Raw genomic sequence first — 18,104 nt, forward strand, 5'->3', positions numbered from 1 at the left:
AAAGCACGACCACCATGCAGGGTCAAGCTGGAGAGGCGCAGGGATCGAGAGAAATTCTGTGATTGTAAGAAGTGGACGGAGTGATGGAGGAGAACAACATGGTGGAGAACAGAGGGAAGAACGGGAGCCAGAAACAGGAGCAGTGGTTTAATGGCTCCCACTCAGGCAATGACATAGTGGCCTGAAGGAGTTTATCTGCTTTTTAATCCAAAGCCTCCAGGCTGCCAACACGGACCATCAGCAGAAACAGAAAAACACCATCTGAAGAGATGAAAATCACACAAGAACTTTTTCTTTTTCTCTGCTGTTCGTAACAAGGCCCTGAAAAACTTTTAAAAACAGCTGATGACTGAAGGCGCCCTGTACTTTTAGGCTCATTCATCGACTCAAATGCATCGAAAACCTTAACACAGTAATCAGTTTCCACACTCTAAGATTGTATTTTAAGTAAGAGGAGTGGCTGCAATCAGTTCAGCTCTAAACCGACAGGCCAGCATGTGTCTCCCATCAACACGCCCACCTTTCATTGAGAGCCACGCTGGATCGACAAAAGTCTGCTGAGACAGGATGTACGAGCTCTTCTAAGTGACTTGTGAGCTCTCTGAGTGTTTTGTGAATTATTCAGATGAGCTTACATCACTGTGAGTGGGCAGAGGAAAGCTGTTTGTTCGGTCCCACTGATGATTACAACACAACAGGCCTGAAGTCGTGTCTGCCCCGCTGAAGAGTTTCCTGTGTTGACTCTCAATCAGCTCTATGACACCCAGCTGCGTCTTCTGTTGCACCAGCCGGCAGCACAAATGAGATCTTTGCTTGATTTTGTTAGCGAGACCTTTTTGATCAGACTCCTCTTTTAGTTAGATGCCTTTGGATTGTGGAAGGCAAACTGCTCGAAGGTACTTGAGACTCTCAGTAGCAGCGATGCTAACGACAGCCTGCAGTTCGTCTGCTGTGAGCTGACAGTTTCCTCCACTGTTGACTGCAGGGAGTCTCTCAGAGCTTCATCTCCGATCCAAACCTTTCTCTGCTTTTAGTGTGAGTGCCAAAACCATATCTGACAATAACTTTTCAAAACCTGCACAGTAAAGCTGATTATACACCAATGGCTGCAAATAGCGACTATGATATGGTTAACGTTACAGTTTATGAGAAAAACAAACAGAAATCGCAGATCTCCAGTCTCCTGCGTGAACGTTGAGATGCTACACGCCCGCCCACCACCTCGACCTCCAGAGCTTCACTTTCACATTCTCTACGTACTTACTTCCTGCATTGATTTTGAACTTTGGCACTTGATAGAAATGAAGTAATTCCTACAGTGCGGCACGATTAATCATCATCTGTCATGTCCTAATGGGAGAAAATTGGTGCCAAGAGAACTGGCCGAGGTAGAACGTATAGAAAGTGCCAGAAGACGTTGGTTGATGTGGTGTTTTGTCTCATAAGTTGGGGCATCTGTGCAGGGAGCAAACGATGAAGATTTATCCTTCTCTCAGTCAGTTTGACTCTTTGTTGGTCTGCTCTTAAATTTCACTTTAGTGAATGTGATTTTTTTTTTAAATGTTCAGACCATAAAAAGTGAGAGAAGAGTCGATCGTCAAAAGGCGAAAGGATCGTGAGGAGGGAGCCTGAGCAGTGCAGGGCGCGGGAGAAACTGATCTTAACCTGAACTTGTTGTTTTACAAGACTTAACTAATTAACTGACTGATTTGAACGTAACACGCAGCAGTTTTCTCAGTGATGAACCTTTCTTCTACTTATACCCTCTTATACAGTACAGTATGTGCATGTTGATGAATTATTGATGTTAAAATGACACTTTTTAAGACGTGAATAATGTCTCTTCAAGGCCAGAAATACAACAGTAACCCCCAGGTTCTGTGTATGTTAGACACAGTTCGAGCTGTAGATGCAGATGTAAACAGAGTGCAGATAAAGTACAGCTGCAGTCCTCTTTTCAGGAGACAACTGCAGTAATATCACCCGTCAGAAATTAAGTACAAAGCCTGAGGACTTGTCTCGTTGCTCCTTGTTCTTCTAAAGTCGACAGACCGTTTGATACCTTCATGATCCCAGAAGGAGACGACTGTGACTGCAGTTTGCTGCAACTCAGACAGACAAATCATATCCTGATGTGGTTCCTTTGTAACAGTTCATGAACCGAGTTCTGTTCAGGCAACTCAAAACACAAGGCCAGAGACACGTTTCCCCCGATGAAACCAAAGTGTTTGAGCAGCCGAAAGTGGAAGCGTCTCTGCCAAGCCAGCAGTGTCCTTCCACAGGTTTTACACTTTCCATCGTACACAAGGTCGACCAGGTCAATAAGTCCTAATGCACTCGCGTCCAGTAGTATTTTAATCACTGTAATTAGTGGAGATGGACTCACATCAAGCACCTAACTGCCTATTTCACTTTTATTATACATTCTTCTACTGGCAGGCAACCTAAAAGAAATCATGGCCGTGCTGCCAGAGGAGAAGAATGAAGATTAATGTTTCATCCTTAGCGCAGTATCTCACATGTATGACGGCCTTCCCTGTCTTTAAAACAGGTACGTGATCCATCTGCTGCCTCTGATTTGACTGATGCGCGCTGTCAATGCGCAATTACACAGAACAGATTCAACGTTCTTTCTCTGATTAAATCTTGTGCAATTAACAGCAGACCTCCGCAACAAAAGCTCGGCAAACTTCTCTCTTTACGTCGCTCATATCAATCAAAAGGCAGAGATGACTGCGACGGCTGAGTCATGAGCGTTGAATTGAGGGATACTGCAGCCCAAAAGGTGCGTCGTGATGGACTCCAGTGGGCAAACGAAAGTCTGGGGACTATGAACATCTGTCACACTGCTGTGAAACTGTATCTGTGAATTCTTCCTCCAGAAGACTCCCAACACTGTCAAACACCTTTTTTTTTTTTTTTATTGTATTAGCATTTCCACCAGTGTCTCGACTCTCCTGTTCTGTCACTCCCTCTGTTTTTCTGCTTCATGCCTTTCATCTGCAGACGCGTTGCATCTGATCACAGACCTGAAATCACAGGCGGCGCAAATGATATTTTAATGAGTACATGCAGTGAAGCAGCCACAGACCTGTGAGTGCCGACGAGAAGCCATTTAGTGTGACGATCAGGTGTTTCACGCTGGTTCTTATTAGCATCCTTCCATCCTTTTATTTGGTGTCCTCACACTTTAAAAGCATCGTTTGCATCTTTATTTCCGATCCTCACAGCTGGATGTGGGAAAACTTTGTGATTTAAGTGTTGAAGCTTGTTAAACTTACTTTGAGGTGCTTCAGTTAAAAATCATCAAGTAATTTAAGGCTAACTGCATCTCAATTATCGAGTAACGTGCCACTTATTTTGTTGAACAACAGATTAACTGTTGTCCTTCAGATGCCAGAAAATAGTGAAAAATGTCTCATGTCTCTAAAAGTCTTATTTTGTCTGACCAACAGTCCAAAACTCAAAGACATTCAGACAGAAAACCAGCAAATGTTTGCATTTCTGCTTTACCAAAAAATGTATTTGATTTGCTAAATATTTGCCAATTAATCAACTAATTGTTGCTGCTCTAAAAAAATATAATTTGGGATTTTTACAATAATAATTTAAATGAAAAGGACAAGTTGACACAATTTAAAAACAATTTCACTGTACATTGAATGACTGAATATCAAGCATTCAATGCAATATTTTGAGGGTGTTGCCAAAGTAAAATAGGGTGAACAAAATGGAACGGTTCGTCCTCATGGGAGCATGAATGCTCTAAAATGTCATGGAAATCTGCTGGTTAGATTCTTGTGTCTTATGTGCAAGTGAAACGTTTGCTATGAGAGGTCAAGGGAAATGTCAGACGTCATCAGCTTCATCAGGATTCATCATCTGGTGGAGTTCATGGAAATCCAACAATTAGTTTTTCAAGATATCTTGTTATGAACTAAAGCTGGCCGACACAAAACCTTGGTGGTGTCTCAGAAGCTCTGAAGGTTCAGGATCGTTGAGAATCATCTTCTCGGGATCATAAACACAGCTAACCTGTAAATCCAGCCTGGAGTTGCTGGGTTGGCCTTTTCTGCTGGTCAAGACACATTAAATCTCCTTCCATTCAAACGTTGCAAAACAATAAAACTTACCCCGTTTGGTAAATCTGCTGAAGAAATATTCTAATAGGTCTGGAACTTATGATGGCAGAAGTCAAATTTTAATTATGCATAAGTCATTTTCCTGTGTCTGCAGGCTCGTTGATCAGCGGAACATTTGAAGCATCCAGAAGCTGTTTTCTGACGGTGTTGACTTGTTAACACATGCTCTGATGGACTGCGAAAAAGCCCTGAGAGTTATTCCTCCTGCAGAGACGAAAGTTGTCAGCCACTTCTCGCCTGTTGTTTGTTGTACATTAGAACCGAGCCTCCCGCTCTGAGTATGTAGGTCAGAATGGATTTACACAACCAGCTGCACTAATTTTAAACAGACAATTAATTCTCGGGGGAAATAACACTCAAATTCATTACCAATCATTACTTACGTAACCTCCGAAGTGCCTCAGTGTTCATTTTCAGCATCAATTTCCCCACTAATTTTCCCGGTGAAACGTTAAGTGGCATAATCAAAGTGCTGCGCTTTATTTAGCGTCGTTCTCACTCGCCCTCCTGCGTCTGTCGGTGCGAGATAAAAGACAAGAGGGTCACGCTGTGCAAGTCAGCCTGCAGAGACAGCATCCGTTAGTGTGAGAGTAACTTAATCCATGGTAATGATGGATCAAACCACGACTCCGGGCTTTTAATTTGTAGAAATTGGAGGGGGAGAGGAGGGGAGGGGGTGGTGATGGAGGAGGTTGGAGGTGAGCAGGCGCAGACATGAGTTAAGGGAGGTGTGTTTCGCTTTATTTCTTCCACCTCTGAGCGGTCCTGTCGTGTTCTTGGCGGGTTAACGGCCTCCGGGGATACTTCAGCTTGTGTGACGGCAGTTATGGGGAGTTTGACCCTCAGCATTTCGACGCCGAAGCACTTTTTGTTCAAATTATGAAAATGGATTCTGCTCACTCTTCTGCCGGGACGCCGAGCTGATTTATTCTCAATTCATTCACTGAGTCAGGATATTATAAATGCTGCTGAGCTGAAACACATCTTGTGGTTAGATGGATGAGACGCTTCCTCGCGCTCGTCTCTCAGCGTCGAGCTGTGAACGGCCAAAAAGATGCTTTCTTTATGGAGTGGACGAATTTATAGTTTGTTTGGAGAATTAAAAGCTTGTTTTCTTTTCATCCAGGAGGCGTTTAGAGCCAAGAATACGTCAAGATTTACAGGATTTTGTTTGTTAGCTGCAGTTTTTTGGCCTCGAACTGAGCTTGGTAGTCCAGGAGGCTGAGAAAACACTCCATCAAAACGTGATTTAAAACCACATTCATGAATGTTTGTTTCAGAAAATCTCTGCAACAAGCCGACAAGCCCAAAGCCCTGACATATTAGGATTAAAAATTTAATTAATTAATGAGGCTCAAATGTCAGACTTCACGCCTCCTTGTCCTTCGCCTTGTTAGCAGCATGGCTCAGCCCAAATATCTGATCATCATCATGGATTACCGTTAAATTTTCTGCAGACATTTATGATCCCAGACGATGAAACTTACAGATCTGATCATCTTCTGCCTTTTCATCAGGTCAAAAACCAAAGTGTTTTGTCTTTTCAGTCATGAACAAACTTTAATTCCACAAGAAGCAGATGTTGTCTGATTAGCATGAAAATTCATATCATGCCTACAAATCCTCGACAACAGATCATCACAGATGTGACTGTTGGAAATCTGTGAGCTCTCCCTCGTAGTATTCTAGCACATCTGGTTTGAGGTATTAATACGAAGCACTAAATCAACAAACAAGATTCGTTAGTGTTGTTGTGACCATGAGAGGGCAGATTCAGAACAGATAAACCCTTTTCATTATATTTCACCCTGTGTCTCCCCGTGGAGGCTGGATTAGCTCCTTTCAGAATAAGAGACTGCAGCTCTTATTATCCACCTCGCACACAATTATATTACCACCACTGGTGAGACGGAGATGGTCGAGCACCACAGGCATAATCAGATTAGTTTGTTATGTGAGGGAGGCAAAAAAAACAAAAAACAAAAAACAAAAAAACCCTCATTTGGAGTGGATTTCTTAAAGCTGAATGAAGGAAATCATGAAATAATGGAATTAAGACCACAGACCCTCCACTTCACAGACGGAGAACATGTGGTTCCAACAGAAGAGAAAACCTACGAGTGGACTTAACAAGAAAAACACTAACTCATAGTGTTAGAAGTCCCCAACTGCAGCTACAAGACAGTAACTGTATTAAAAAATATATATAAAGAAGTGTATTTCTACACATTTAAAACCCTGATTCCAGAAATCTGAGGTTTTGCTAATCCTTTTGGACATATCCTCCATTCAACACAGTGCAAGGAAATTAATGTTAAAGCAGCTCATGCAGCCTGATCTTAAACTACTTTGTAGAATTGATGCTGTTCTGTTTATTTGCTGCCTCGGGGAGTCGAATCTGAAACGCTTTCACGCATAACTCACAATCGTCTGTTCAGCTCGGCTCGGCTAGTTTCCTCCATTTTTGCCGTCGCAAAGATCACGGCAGCCCGAGGGGGAGGGCATTTACGCGTTTGGATTTATCCTCTATGGACTACGAACTGCAGGAAAGTCAGTCCAGCTGATGGCAAAATGTCTTGCTTGGCTCTAAAGAACATCAGCCGCACCGATGCTGCCGTCTTTGGATGACGTTCATGCACGTCACCGTGTGCACAGTGTCAGCAAGAGTTCACACCATTTTATGGCCTTTTTATGCGTTTTCTCCTTCAAATAATATTAAGAATTACGGCAGGGACATTTCAGTGTTCTTAAGCCTTTTATAAAAACTAATGTAAGTTAATTAAATGAATTGCTAATAAATAACTTAAATCTCTCACATGTAAAGGAAAGGACAAGGATAAAACAGCAATAAGAGCAGGACCACACACACACACACACACACACACACACACACACACACAGAGTCATAATGAGACAAAACCAATCACCTCTCAGTGAGAGACACAAATGCAGGGAGGCGTCTTGCACCTGTTCAGACTTCTCGAAGTGTTTCCTGCCCGATCAGCGTCTGGTGGTTTGGTTCTGCTGCCCGTCAGGCCGAGGTCTGCGTCGTGTCATAAAGCTTGTTACGAGTCTCTTATTGGACCCCGGGATGTCCAGCGACCGATGAGACTTCGGCTAATGAGAGTCAACGAGGAACAGGCAAATTGAATAAAAGAAAAGAAAAAAACAGGGACGGCTCTGTTGATTGATCACGTCTCATCAAATGTGTGTGTTTCAGCGTGTGTGTGTGTGAGCACCGACTCTCATCACAACACATCAAGCGGTGCCTGTGTGTGTTTGCCGCCCGCTGACCTCTGTCATTACAGCTTATCAGCCAGCTGTCAATCACTCAGCAGAGAGCCGGCCCACATGTATGTTTCTATACGTTCGTGTTGCACATGAGGGAGGAGGAGAAGCAGCCCCGACTCGTACGAATAAAGCTTTTATATTCAAATGTGGAGCAGAAAGTACGTTTTTCTGTGAGCATTACGAAACTTTTGGGTGCATTTAGCATTTTTGTAAATGTGCACAATTTGAACAGATTTTCCACATCAAAGTGTGTTTCCAGGTATTGGAGAGTGCTTCACATAGATGGATCAAAAGAGGAAGGAAGTGATCTAATGAGACTTCTGCTGCAGGCTGCAGGCTCCATTAGCTGCTGCTAGCAGAACACGGCCCGATCTCCCACTGAGCTGTCAGTCGTTATGTTGCATTGTGGGTAACGCAGGTGTCAGGTTTTGATGAGGACGGAGAATGTGTTTAAACTCTTCAAAAAGTGACTTGATTGATTTAATTCAAAGGATTCAAGTCCGTCTTAATGCACTGATGCGTGTGTCTACTGTACATTGAGAGTTTTTGACTGCTGTGTGTTTCACCTGCTCGTAGTTTCCACAGTGAGTCTTAAAACAGCTTCAATGTAAGTGACGGGGGACAAAACCCTCAGCCCTCCTCTGAAGCTCAGCCGAAGCTAATATGAGGTTTCAGCAGTCTGGAATATATACGCTTGATTTGTCTAAATCAGGTTCATGTCGCCACACACTGACACTCTGTCTGCTGAAGCACAAGAAGGGATTTTCAAACTAAAGAGACTCTGTGAAGTGAAGTGAAGTGAAGAGGGGATGGAAAACCCTCAATGGGCTTTTCAGTAATAAAACCATAAACCATATGCAGTTGTGCCTTTTAACACCAGCTTGAAAGACACTTTTTTATATATCAATCCACAGTTTCTTCTCTTTTCATTGGAGATTAATTCACATATGGGCACATTTTTGCATATTTTACTGAAATACAATATGTGCTTCTGTTCGCGTCCCTTTGAAAAACCTCAACATCACTCAGTAGTAATTTATATCACGAATCAATAACTTTGTGACCTCTCAGGTAAATTAAAGGCTATTATATAGTGAATCACTGCTGTTTAATCTCCCATTATGTACAATTTGAAATCAATAAGCATTTGCTATCGACAGACTTGACATTTACCAAAGTATTAGATATTAAAGGATTTATTGATAACTTGCAGGGATGTAATAAGGACGAGACTGTTGTTGCTCTGGACGTGTCCTTGAGCTGTTTAGGCTGCTCTAGCTTGACATCCTTCCACCATGACGTGGACCGCTCTGGATGAGGAGCTGATGGAAGATGAAAGCTTCCCTCCTGGGTGATTCATCTCCACCTGCAAGGCAACAGCTGGAGCTGAGAGGGCCCGCCGGGCGTCGCCACGTGTCTTTGCTAAGGCTGATGCAAAGCGAGAAGAGTAGGTGAGAAAACGAGCTTTCCGGCAGTCGGAACTGCTCTGAGCTGAAATACATTTACTCAAGTACTGTATTTTAGTGTAATTTTGAGATACTTCTAAATTCAATTTTACTGCTACCACATATCCTTTTTCACTGCATTTCTTCTTTCTCCACTGTATTTATCTGACAGCTGCAGTCACCAGTTACTCTGCAGGCAGATTTTTCATACAAAACATATGATTTACCTGTAAATTATGATGCACTGTTAAGGGCGAAAGACTAAAAAAAAAAAAAAAAACATATTCAAATAATCCTGGTGTCACTTTTGCTGCTCTCAGTTTTTCTCACTCAATAATCAGTACTAATCATGTCTTCTTTGCAGTTTTTTTCTACTGTGATGATGTTGATGTGTTGCTTGGTTTCAGATATGTTGTTTTTTGGGGGTCTAGAAGGCATCTTACCTGATCTGTGGATTCTGTGGAAAAGGGTCAATAACTAGCGTACTTAAAGTTAGTGCAAGATCCCCAAAGCCACGTCGGCAGCATAGCTAAAAACATAAAGACTAAAAACCAAAGTGTGGACGTATGAGAATGACTTTATTAGACATCAGCTGAAGAAAATGTCCGAATAACCAGCTGTATGCTTCAGTTTGCTCCTCGGGTCTTTGTGTTTCCCTCCCCCTCTGTCCCCTGTCTGTCTCTCCCCTGTCTGTCTTGTGTATGTGTCTAACTGCAGGGCGTGGCTAACAGGTCTGGTCCGGCCTCCTCCTCTCCTGAGCACACCTGACACCAATCAGTCAATCAAGGCTCACCTGTTGCCGCAGTATAAAAGCACCCAGTATTCACTGAACTGTCTGTTCACCATGGTGGTAACAATCATGACTCCTGAGATCCTTCTAGTACCTGTTTGCTATTTTTAGCCTTGTCTGCCTTCCTGACTCCTCTTCCTCTGTGCTCAGGTGCCTGCCTCATGCTCCAGCCTCTGCCCTTCCTGCCTGTCCACTTACTATCCACTCACCAGCTTCAGTTTATGGATCTCCTAGACTCACCTGTTGCACATTTGTTGAACTTTGATTAAATCCACTGTCTTTTTTACATACCCCTTCCTCCGTAGCAAAATTTTATCTCAATATTTTTAAAACCTTTTTCATAAAACTTGTCCTTTATCATCTATAGAGTGAAGTTTCAAAGAATTTAGCTGGAAAAGTCCTCAATTTGAATGCTGCCACATAAATAATTGGATCTTGAATAGTAAACCAAAAACTTCACAGATACAAGAACAGATACAAAAAGTTTGTCCACCAGAATCAATAAGAGTTAATTACTTACTGTTTCTCTGTATTGTCTCCTTAAACATGGAGGACTGGATGTGACCAATAATCAGCTGTTTGAGTCCGTTGGGGTCCGTGACATCAGAGGTGAAAGGTTGGAAAGGACTCTTCTCATAATGATGTTGTGAAGAACCGCACTCCCACTGTTTTCAGTGCCCTCTATGGCAAACTGGTATCTGTCAGCCTGATGGACCATGAGAGGAGTTAATATGGTCCCTCCATCCTGAGGTCATAGTGACAGGCGGCTGACACCAGTGAGCTTTCCCATCCGCCCATCCATCTGCCCTTCAGCCTGTGATCAATGAACGTCCACCATCATTAAAGATGAGCCGGCCGCTGATGTGTGACTTGGAGGACAGAGGAGGCTTTGAGAGGAGCTTGGAGCGAGGAACCAATTTAGAAACAGCTGCATAATTGTAATATTCACATCACTGTAATACAATACTGTAGGTGAGCGTATTAGGACGGCTCATATTCCTATGTTTGAGTTCATAATCTGAATGACGAATCTATCTGAGACCCAATCAGGGAGCCATAGCTAGAATAAAAGCACCCTCAATGCTGTCAAGACAGAACAAAATCCAGTTGTAGATGCTTTCTAGAACAGTTTTAAAAAGGTGAAAATGTACACGTCGCACACAGAAGTGTTCTCTGGGAACTCTGCCGGAACCACTTCACTAAGTGCTGTGATAAAGGAGTTTCAGTAGCCGTCATCCTCCATCCATCCTCCATCCCCGTGCTTGAGAAAAGCGGCTCCTGTGAATTCAACACGTTATCAAACAGAAGTTGCACTTAACGGTTGTTTCTGATGCCTGACCAGTTCAATCAGAGCGATCTGTGTGGATGAGGAAGCTTTTATTTGTGCGTGTGAAGTAGCAGCAAGAGATAGAGTGTGAAGACCTAAAGCTAAACTGATATTACTGTGACCACGATGCTCCCATTGATGTTATTCTACCAAACAGCTTCAGGCGCATCACCAAATCCCTTCTGGACTATCGTTACATGTTGTTGTCAAAACCAACATGGGCTGCTGTCAGATTTGTGGTCAGGCCAATGGAGATGTTCTTAAGTCCACCTCAGGTCAAAATGCAGTTTTCTTCTTGTTCCTACAGTTGAATGTTTGAGCTTCACTGCACAGAATGATGCACAAGCAGAACTCTACAAGGTTGTATTCATATTTGTCTACTGAAAGTGGAAAGCTTGTCTTTGCTCACTTAAAATCCCATTTCAAGGGGCGGGCCAACCGGCATGATTCACCTGCACTGTCACCTACACTAGTTTGGATGCAAATATTCAACTTACACAAGTGAGAACATCTTTGGAAATGAAAAGTAATTACATATTCATACATTCTGGAATCTGAAATGAGGGAGAGGGAGTAGATGTCATTTTATGACCCAGAAACACATTAAAACATGTCTGGACAGGAGTTTTAAATAAGGTCGGTGAGATGATGGTAACAGATCAGTGATGGAGCAGGTGTCATTGGGTGTCAGGTGTGTTTTTTAAAGCTGTGATTTAAATCTCGCTCTCTATTAAAGGACATCCTTAACGAGCTATCTTAAGGGGGAGATGCAAAGGAGGGAAGTGAGGAGACAGGTGAGCTGGTTATAAAGCACCATCTGTCTCTATGAAGCATCAAGCTGTTAATAAGAATTAAAGGCGGTAGCTGCTCCAATAATAGCACAGAGTATATTCCAACTGCCACAGTCATCTGTTTTGTAGATACAGTAATTGGCTGTACGAGAAGTTGATGCTCGTAAACTTTTACCAACAAGCAGGAAATTTTTGCAGTTCATCAGGATGTTAAACTGCCCCCCTTTAAGGCCACTTCCTCTCAAAAATGCATTAAGTTTATTGTTGCTTCACAGTGCAGAATGATGGATGTACAGAGGTTGTTTTCACATCCATCAGCTGGAGAGGAAAGTTGCTCCGAGCTCACTTTAAATCTGAGTTTAACACCTGAACGCACCAGCAGGATTGACGACCTCGCAACCAGTTTGGAAGCCAATCATGAGCCAGCGTGCAACCTTTTTATTGACTTTTCCCCTCACTTCCACAGACTTGACATGCAGAGGTTTGGTCACCGGTCTCTCTGCAGCTCCAGCTTCCAGCACCATCACTTACATGAACAGGATCCATTAGAGCAACAGCATGGAGAAGCTCAAATTAATAGAACTGGAATATCACTATGATGAGGGAGGATCCAATTAATGACCCAAGACTAAGAGACATCTGATTAGATTAGAAAAGGTCTTTATCTTTATTGGTCCGGAGGGAAATTAGCTCTTCTCCATTAAGAGAGACAGCGGGCAGCGAACCAACTCCAAAAGAAAAGAGCGCGCTGCTCTGATGGAAACATGAAGAAATTCATCCCACTTGCTTGTTTAGATTGTAAGGATTGATGAATTATGTTGCGCATATTTTAATGAAGTAGAATGTAATTATGAAGAACAGAATAAAATCCATAAATGCGTTGCAGGAATCCGACCAGTAAGCGGCTCCCAGTAGCACATCATTAACTTCACTGATTGACTGAGTGAATCATCTCAACAACTATTGGATGGATTGGCATGAAATTTGGCTCAGACATCCATGTTCGGTCTCGTGCCATCATCAGGGAAGATTAATCTCCCTGCAAAACTAATGACATTCCCATCAGCCTCTGCTGCGCTTATCTCACTGCTAATTAGCAAATGTTAGCATGCTTACAGAAGATCATTTGAAATCATTTCATTTAATCCAGGGTTTTGAAGAACTGTCCAACACCAGCAGTGTGTCAGTCAGGGTTTGGGACATAGCAAACAAAGCAATAACAAAAGGAAACACTTGTAGAGTTTCATTCATCAAGTGAACATCAGCAGATATGCAGCAGTTGGTTGACGCTGTTTGGTAAATGCTGCTAATCAGGGAGTAAAACTAAACACCTGAGTGTAGTTTTCTCTCTGCAGGTGTCTTCACTTATTCCACCTGATTAGATTTCTCCTCAGCAGAGTGTGGATGACTGCAGACGGCGTTTAGGAGCTCCAGAAATCTCTGCTAAGTTTTATTGTACCTGTTTAGGGCGAGACGGACCGATGCCAGTTTCTGCATTCGTTCAGTTTATTTTATAGAGCAGCCACGTTTTCCAGTAGCGTATGTTATTGTCATTCATCTGTAAAAGTGTGGTTGTGGCAGAGGAAGCTGGAAAACTCCCAGCCCTCTAGTTTGTTTCCACCGCCCTCCTCCTCTTCACCACAGCTCATCCTCTCCTTCCATTATTCATGAAGCACTCAAACGTCCTTATTGGTACAAATGTCGCACGAGAACGTTTCCGAGCAGCGCTGCATATTTCAGTCCTCCGTTCGCTGCCACCTGATCCTCCCTGCTGTTTGGGTTTCAGTGCTGACCACCTGCCAGCATCATCTATTACACATGAAGGAAAGGAAACATGGCCACCGTCGTTCATTGGTTTAAAGCAGCCACACACGCCGACGTCACTTAAAATCAGGGCCTACACACACACAGGAACAGATCAGGAAAGATTGATAAAACACGAGAAAAAGCCGCTGTCCCGTCCCCACCTGTGCTTTTATTTCATACCAAAACAATGACAATCCTGATGGCCTGTAGGTAACAACGCTGACCATTATCCAACGTCAGTGGGTGGGTTCTTCTGATAAATCAGCCCAGCTGCTCGCTTTAACCGCTGCTCACTCGGCTGAATAAAGCCATCCATCTGTTTTCACATGACCCAAATTTTTCTTTGTCATCTTTTATTTTGTGCGAGGTGGAAATATCAGGGTGCGCAGTCCGAACCAGAGGAGGGAGGATGAGTCTTTGGTGGAGCTTTGGCCTTGTTGTACCCTCACCAGGCTGCTGGGAAATGAACTGATGGTGACATTAAACAGGACAGAAGGTCCAGTGGACAGCGTCCATTTTAACAGCAAGAGTCAAGGTTTCAAGCTAATTTCAGTCCATTAACATCTTTGTATCCTGTCAAGAGTGCTCATGAGTGTCCTCCTTCTGCACTTTTGCACATTTTCAGCGTGAACCACAGGCCGCATGACCTTGTGACTTCTGTTTTAAAGGATAAAGTCTGGTGCACTGAAAAAAAAATCAGCTCTCAAAAACAAGAAAAAAAGAGTAGAAAAATTGGGATATATTACTTCAGACAAAGAAAAGTATCTGCCAATCAGCTTGGAAATTTCACTTTCTTTTTTTTTTCTTTTTTCGGATTTTTAAAACAAGTAAAAACTCCCTGGTAAAAAGATAACAAACATATTTTGCCTTTATTTAAGATATTCAGTCTTATTTAGATTTCACTTTTTGCAGAGTGATTTTCCAAACCAGCAACGATCCTATGCTAACAAGTGTTGTGTGGCTAGCAGCTCAAGCTGACGTTGAGCAGGTATAATGTTTACTATGCCCACCATCATAGGTTAGCATATTAGCATGCTAACCTCTTCCAACTGGCACGAAACAGCTGAGGCTTGTGGGAATGTTTCTAGTCTTGCAGGTGTTTGATCATAAACCAATGAAGATTTCATGAAAACCACAAAAGTCAACCTGATCTACCCAAGATGTGTTTGTGTTTAAACTTAAGCACCTGAACTGTAGTGGTGGAAGATCAGAAAACAGTCATTTCTGTGATGGGTCAAACAGGAAATATCTGATAACATAATTAAAAAAGTGTAAAAACTAGTGGATATCAGAATCAGAACAGGCATGGAATTAGTGAAACTCCAGCCATTACAAAATTTCCTCTTGACAGATGAGAATATTGAAGGGTTAAGGACCGAATGAGCTCAATGAAGGTCCTCACAAGTCTAGTAAGACGAGGATGTTTATGTGTATCTACTTTTTGAGCTATCTCAAAGCAATCCTGATATCTGCTGCTTCTCACCTCCCATGTACCACTTTATATCAGTATTTGTTGTGTGTTTGTGTGTTTCCATTAGTTCTTGAGCGGCTGTCATTTTCACACACTAACAGAGGAGCGGTTCACATCAATCTTCTGTCCATTACACTCAGATTGAGGTCAATCTGTCTGCAGGCTCAGCGGTGGACTCGACTCTCAGGCCGAGCCTCGAAAAAGCCGCTGCCTCGTTTTCTCATTTGTGCCTCAGCGTGCGGTCGTTAGCCTCGGCGAGGCCGTCACCGCCATTATAAACTTCAGTTTGTGGTTCAAACGTTGGTGCACGTCATGAAAATAATCAACCACAAGTTCACACGAAACTCAACATTAAGTCAATAACATCTGATTTTGGACTCATTAGGCTCCAGAGGGAGCTGCGCGAAGCCTGACAAATGTCCTCATGTGATGTCACTTGAGGCAGCATCGGTTGGGGTTCCTTAAAGAGACATTACCAGCATAACACACTTGAATCTGACTGAACTATCAGTGGTCTAGTTGCATTGTGGGTAATGTAGGCACCAGGTTTTTAGAAGGAAGATGAATGTGTGGAATGATATCTCTGGTGGTGCTGCAGTGATTTTGAGCCATCTGAGACGCAGTATTTCAATACGAACGATGGAAAAAGATGCTCATAGTGCCAAACCCTCAGATGTCATCACTGGCTCAGCGTCTCTCAGCTGATTCCACTGCTGCTTGTATCTGTGGCTTTTAAAAATTGGGCTTGTTGGGTTCATTTATTTGCTCCAGACCTCTTACAGTCGCCCAAAGACCAACCGAGGAGAAACCAATCAGCCGAGCGGCAGCTGGAAGATTGTTCTTGACCTCTTGGTTACTTGACAACAAAGACAGGAGGAGTCCATTTGTACTGCAGGAGGCTTCAGTCTTTGTCAGTATTTGAATTGACACTCCTGACCTGAATGTGTGTGTGCTGACCCGCCTCTGCTGTGTCCTCATTTTGTCTTTATCAAAGCCGTCAGGTTTTACTGGAATGAAACAGGCAGCTCGGTCTAGGTGATGCTCTTTTACGGGCCCGGTTCAGGCTTTATCACACCGTTCTGTTGTTTCGATGGCCGTCTCTGAAGGGCCTGTTGGAGAGAAAATGTCACTGCAGTAATTCTCAATATGTCTAATAAAACCTATAAAGACAGCATCATCTTTTCTATCGCAGTTGCTTTAAAGGCTCACCCTCTTTATTATCATGAGACTGCGTGGGTGAGTTTTGACTGAACTTCATTGGAGTTTTTGCTGATTATTGCGTCATTTCTGAAGTGTGTTTTTGTGGTTTTATATGTGGTAACTGAAATCATTAAAAGGCCAAACTGGAAGAAACGGAAAAGCTCACCTGACAAAGTCAATCAAATTGAAGCCTTTGTGCGAGATGTGCTTGATTAATACTGCAGAAAGTTCCATTAAAGTATGAAGAGAGCTGCATACAGCCATGCCCCATTACTTTCAATGAAATCTGCTCACTGAACACCACAATTCTGACCATGGACACTACAAAAAGTCTGTCTGTGCCTTCAGAAATAGCAGAGAACCACCTGGTGAGTAGCAGTAGTTAACTGCTTCTCTTATCGACCATTTTCAAAGCTACCAGAACTGAACCATGTCTGTTTGTAAATGGTTGTAACACATCCATCCACCCTGAGCTCCTCCGTCTCTGCTGCTCAATAACAACATCTCACTATTTCCTCCTTTGCTCCCAACACACAAGGCATAATTCATAATTCAAAGTGCTTCATGTCAGGCATAGAAATACATGAAAACAATGTTTAAAAATGCAGCGAAGAGGACAATAAGGCTGAGGCTCGGTGAGCTTGTCACCGCCATTATCAGCTTCAACCGTCACATTTTTAATCTGTTCAGCTATACAGTCGAGTCAAATGTGCAGCTTTTTCAGCTCAGAGGATCATTTCAAGGCAGATGTTTAAGGGAGGAAACTGATGTTTAGTTAAGATCTGCACTGGTCGGGTGCACTGATGTAAAGAGGGCCTTGACTTTGAGACGCACCTGAGTACACTGTAAAAACTTAATTTCCCAACTATACGTCCCTATCAACCAAAATATGCAGCTCTTCTTTAGGATTTAAACTCCCATGTTGGGGCTTTAATCTCAGCAGGATCAGAGGAATGGAAATCAGTGAGCAGATGAAAACGATAGCGACTGGTTATTAAAGAGGACAGACAGCATTCAGGACACTTCACAGCAACTGAAGACACAGAGCCGAGCTCGATCACCAGAATTCATTCTGTCTTATTAAACGAAAGAAAAGCCTCAGCTCTGAGCAGCAGGTGATGCAGAAATAATTAGGTAGAGGTAGATTCCGCCTTGAGTATTTTTGTTTTCTGGGAGGGATCATTTTCTGATTTGCCCCTCATCATGTTCCTGCTGACGGATATGCATTGACTGAATCCAGCAGCAACTAATCATGTTGCACCAGCAGGAGGGAGCAGTGTACGATTTACACAATAGAGGGAAAACGTGAAACTACTTTCAAGCCCCCCCCCCCCACACACACACACACACACCTGAGGGATAATTAATTTTCCCTTTGTCCAAGGTCTTCTTGGTAACGGTGATTTCAAATCCCCCTTGAGCTTTTGATAGAAGGCAAAAGGTGTGAAATTTCAATTGAGGTGCAGCGGGCGGAGAGAAGGGCTTCTTCAGCGGGGATGCGCTTTGTTTTATCAATGCATGTTACCCCGAGACAGGCAGAGGAGGCCTGTCCTTCAACCGCTCCTCGGAGACTTGGAGAGAGGGTCAGCGGAGAGCCAGAAACGAGAGATGAGCCTGAAAAACAAAACAACACTTTAAACAGTGTTTGACCAAGTTTTTCACTGCATGGCCAGCATACACTCGCTTTTAACCCTTGACCGGCTCACTGCGTGGCAGATGGTTGAAGTACTGGTGGTGTTTTCAATGTCAGTTTCTCTCACTGGCAGGAGAAACATACTGGTCACAACATGCTTGATACCGTCTGCGATGGTGCTGCTGTCGCTTTTTCTGCCTCCAGCATA

This window comes from Chaetodon auriga, chromosome 18 (genome assembly GCF_051107435.1).
Source record: "Chaetodon auriga isolate fChaAug3 chromosome 18, fChaAug3.hap1, whole genome shotgun sequence".
Taxonomy (NCBI): Eukaryota; Metazoa; Chordata; class Actinopteri; order Chaetodontiformes; family Chaetodontidae; genus Chaetodon; species Chaetodon auriga.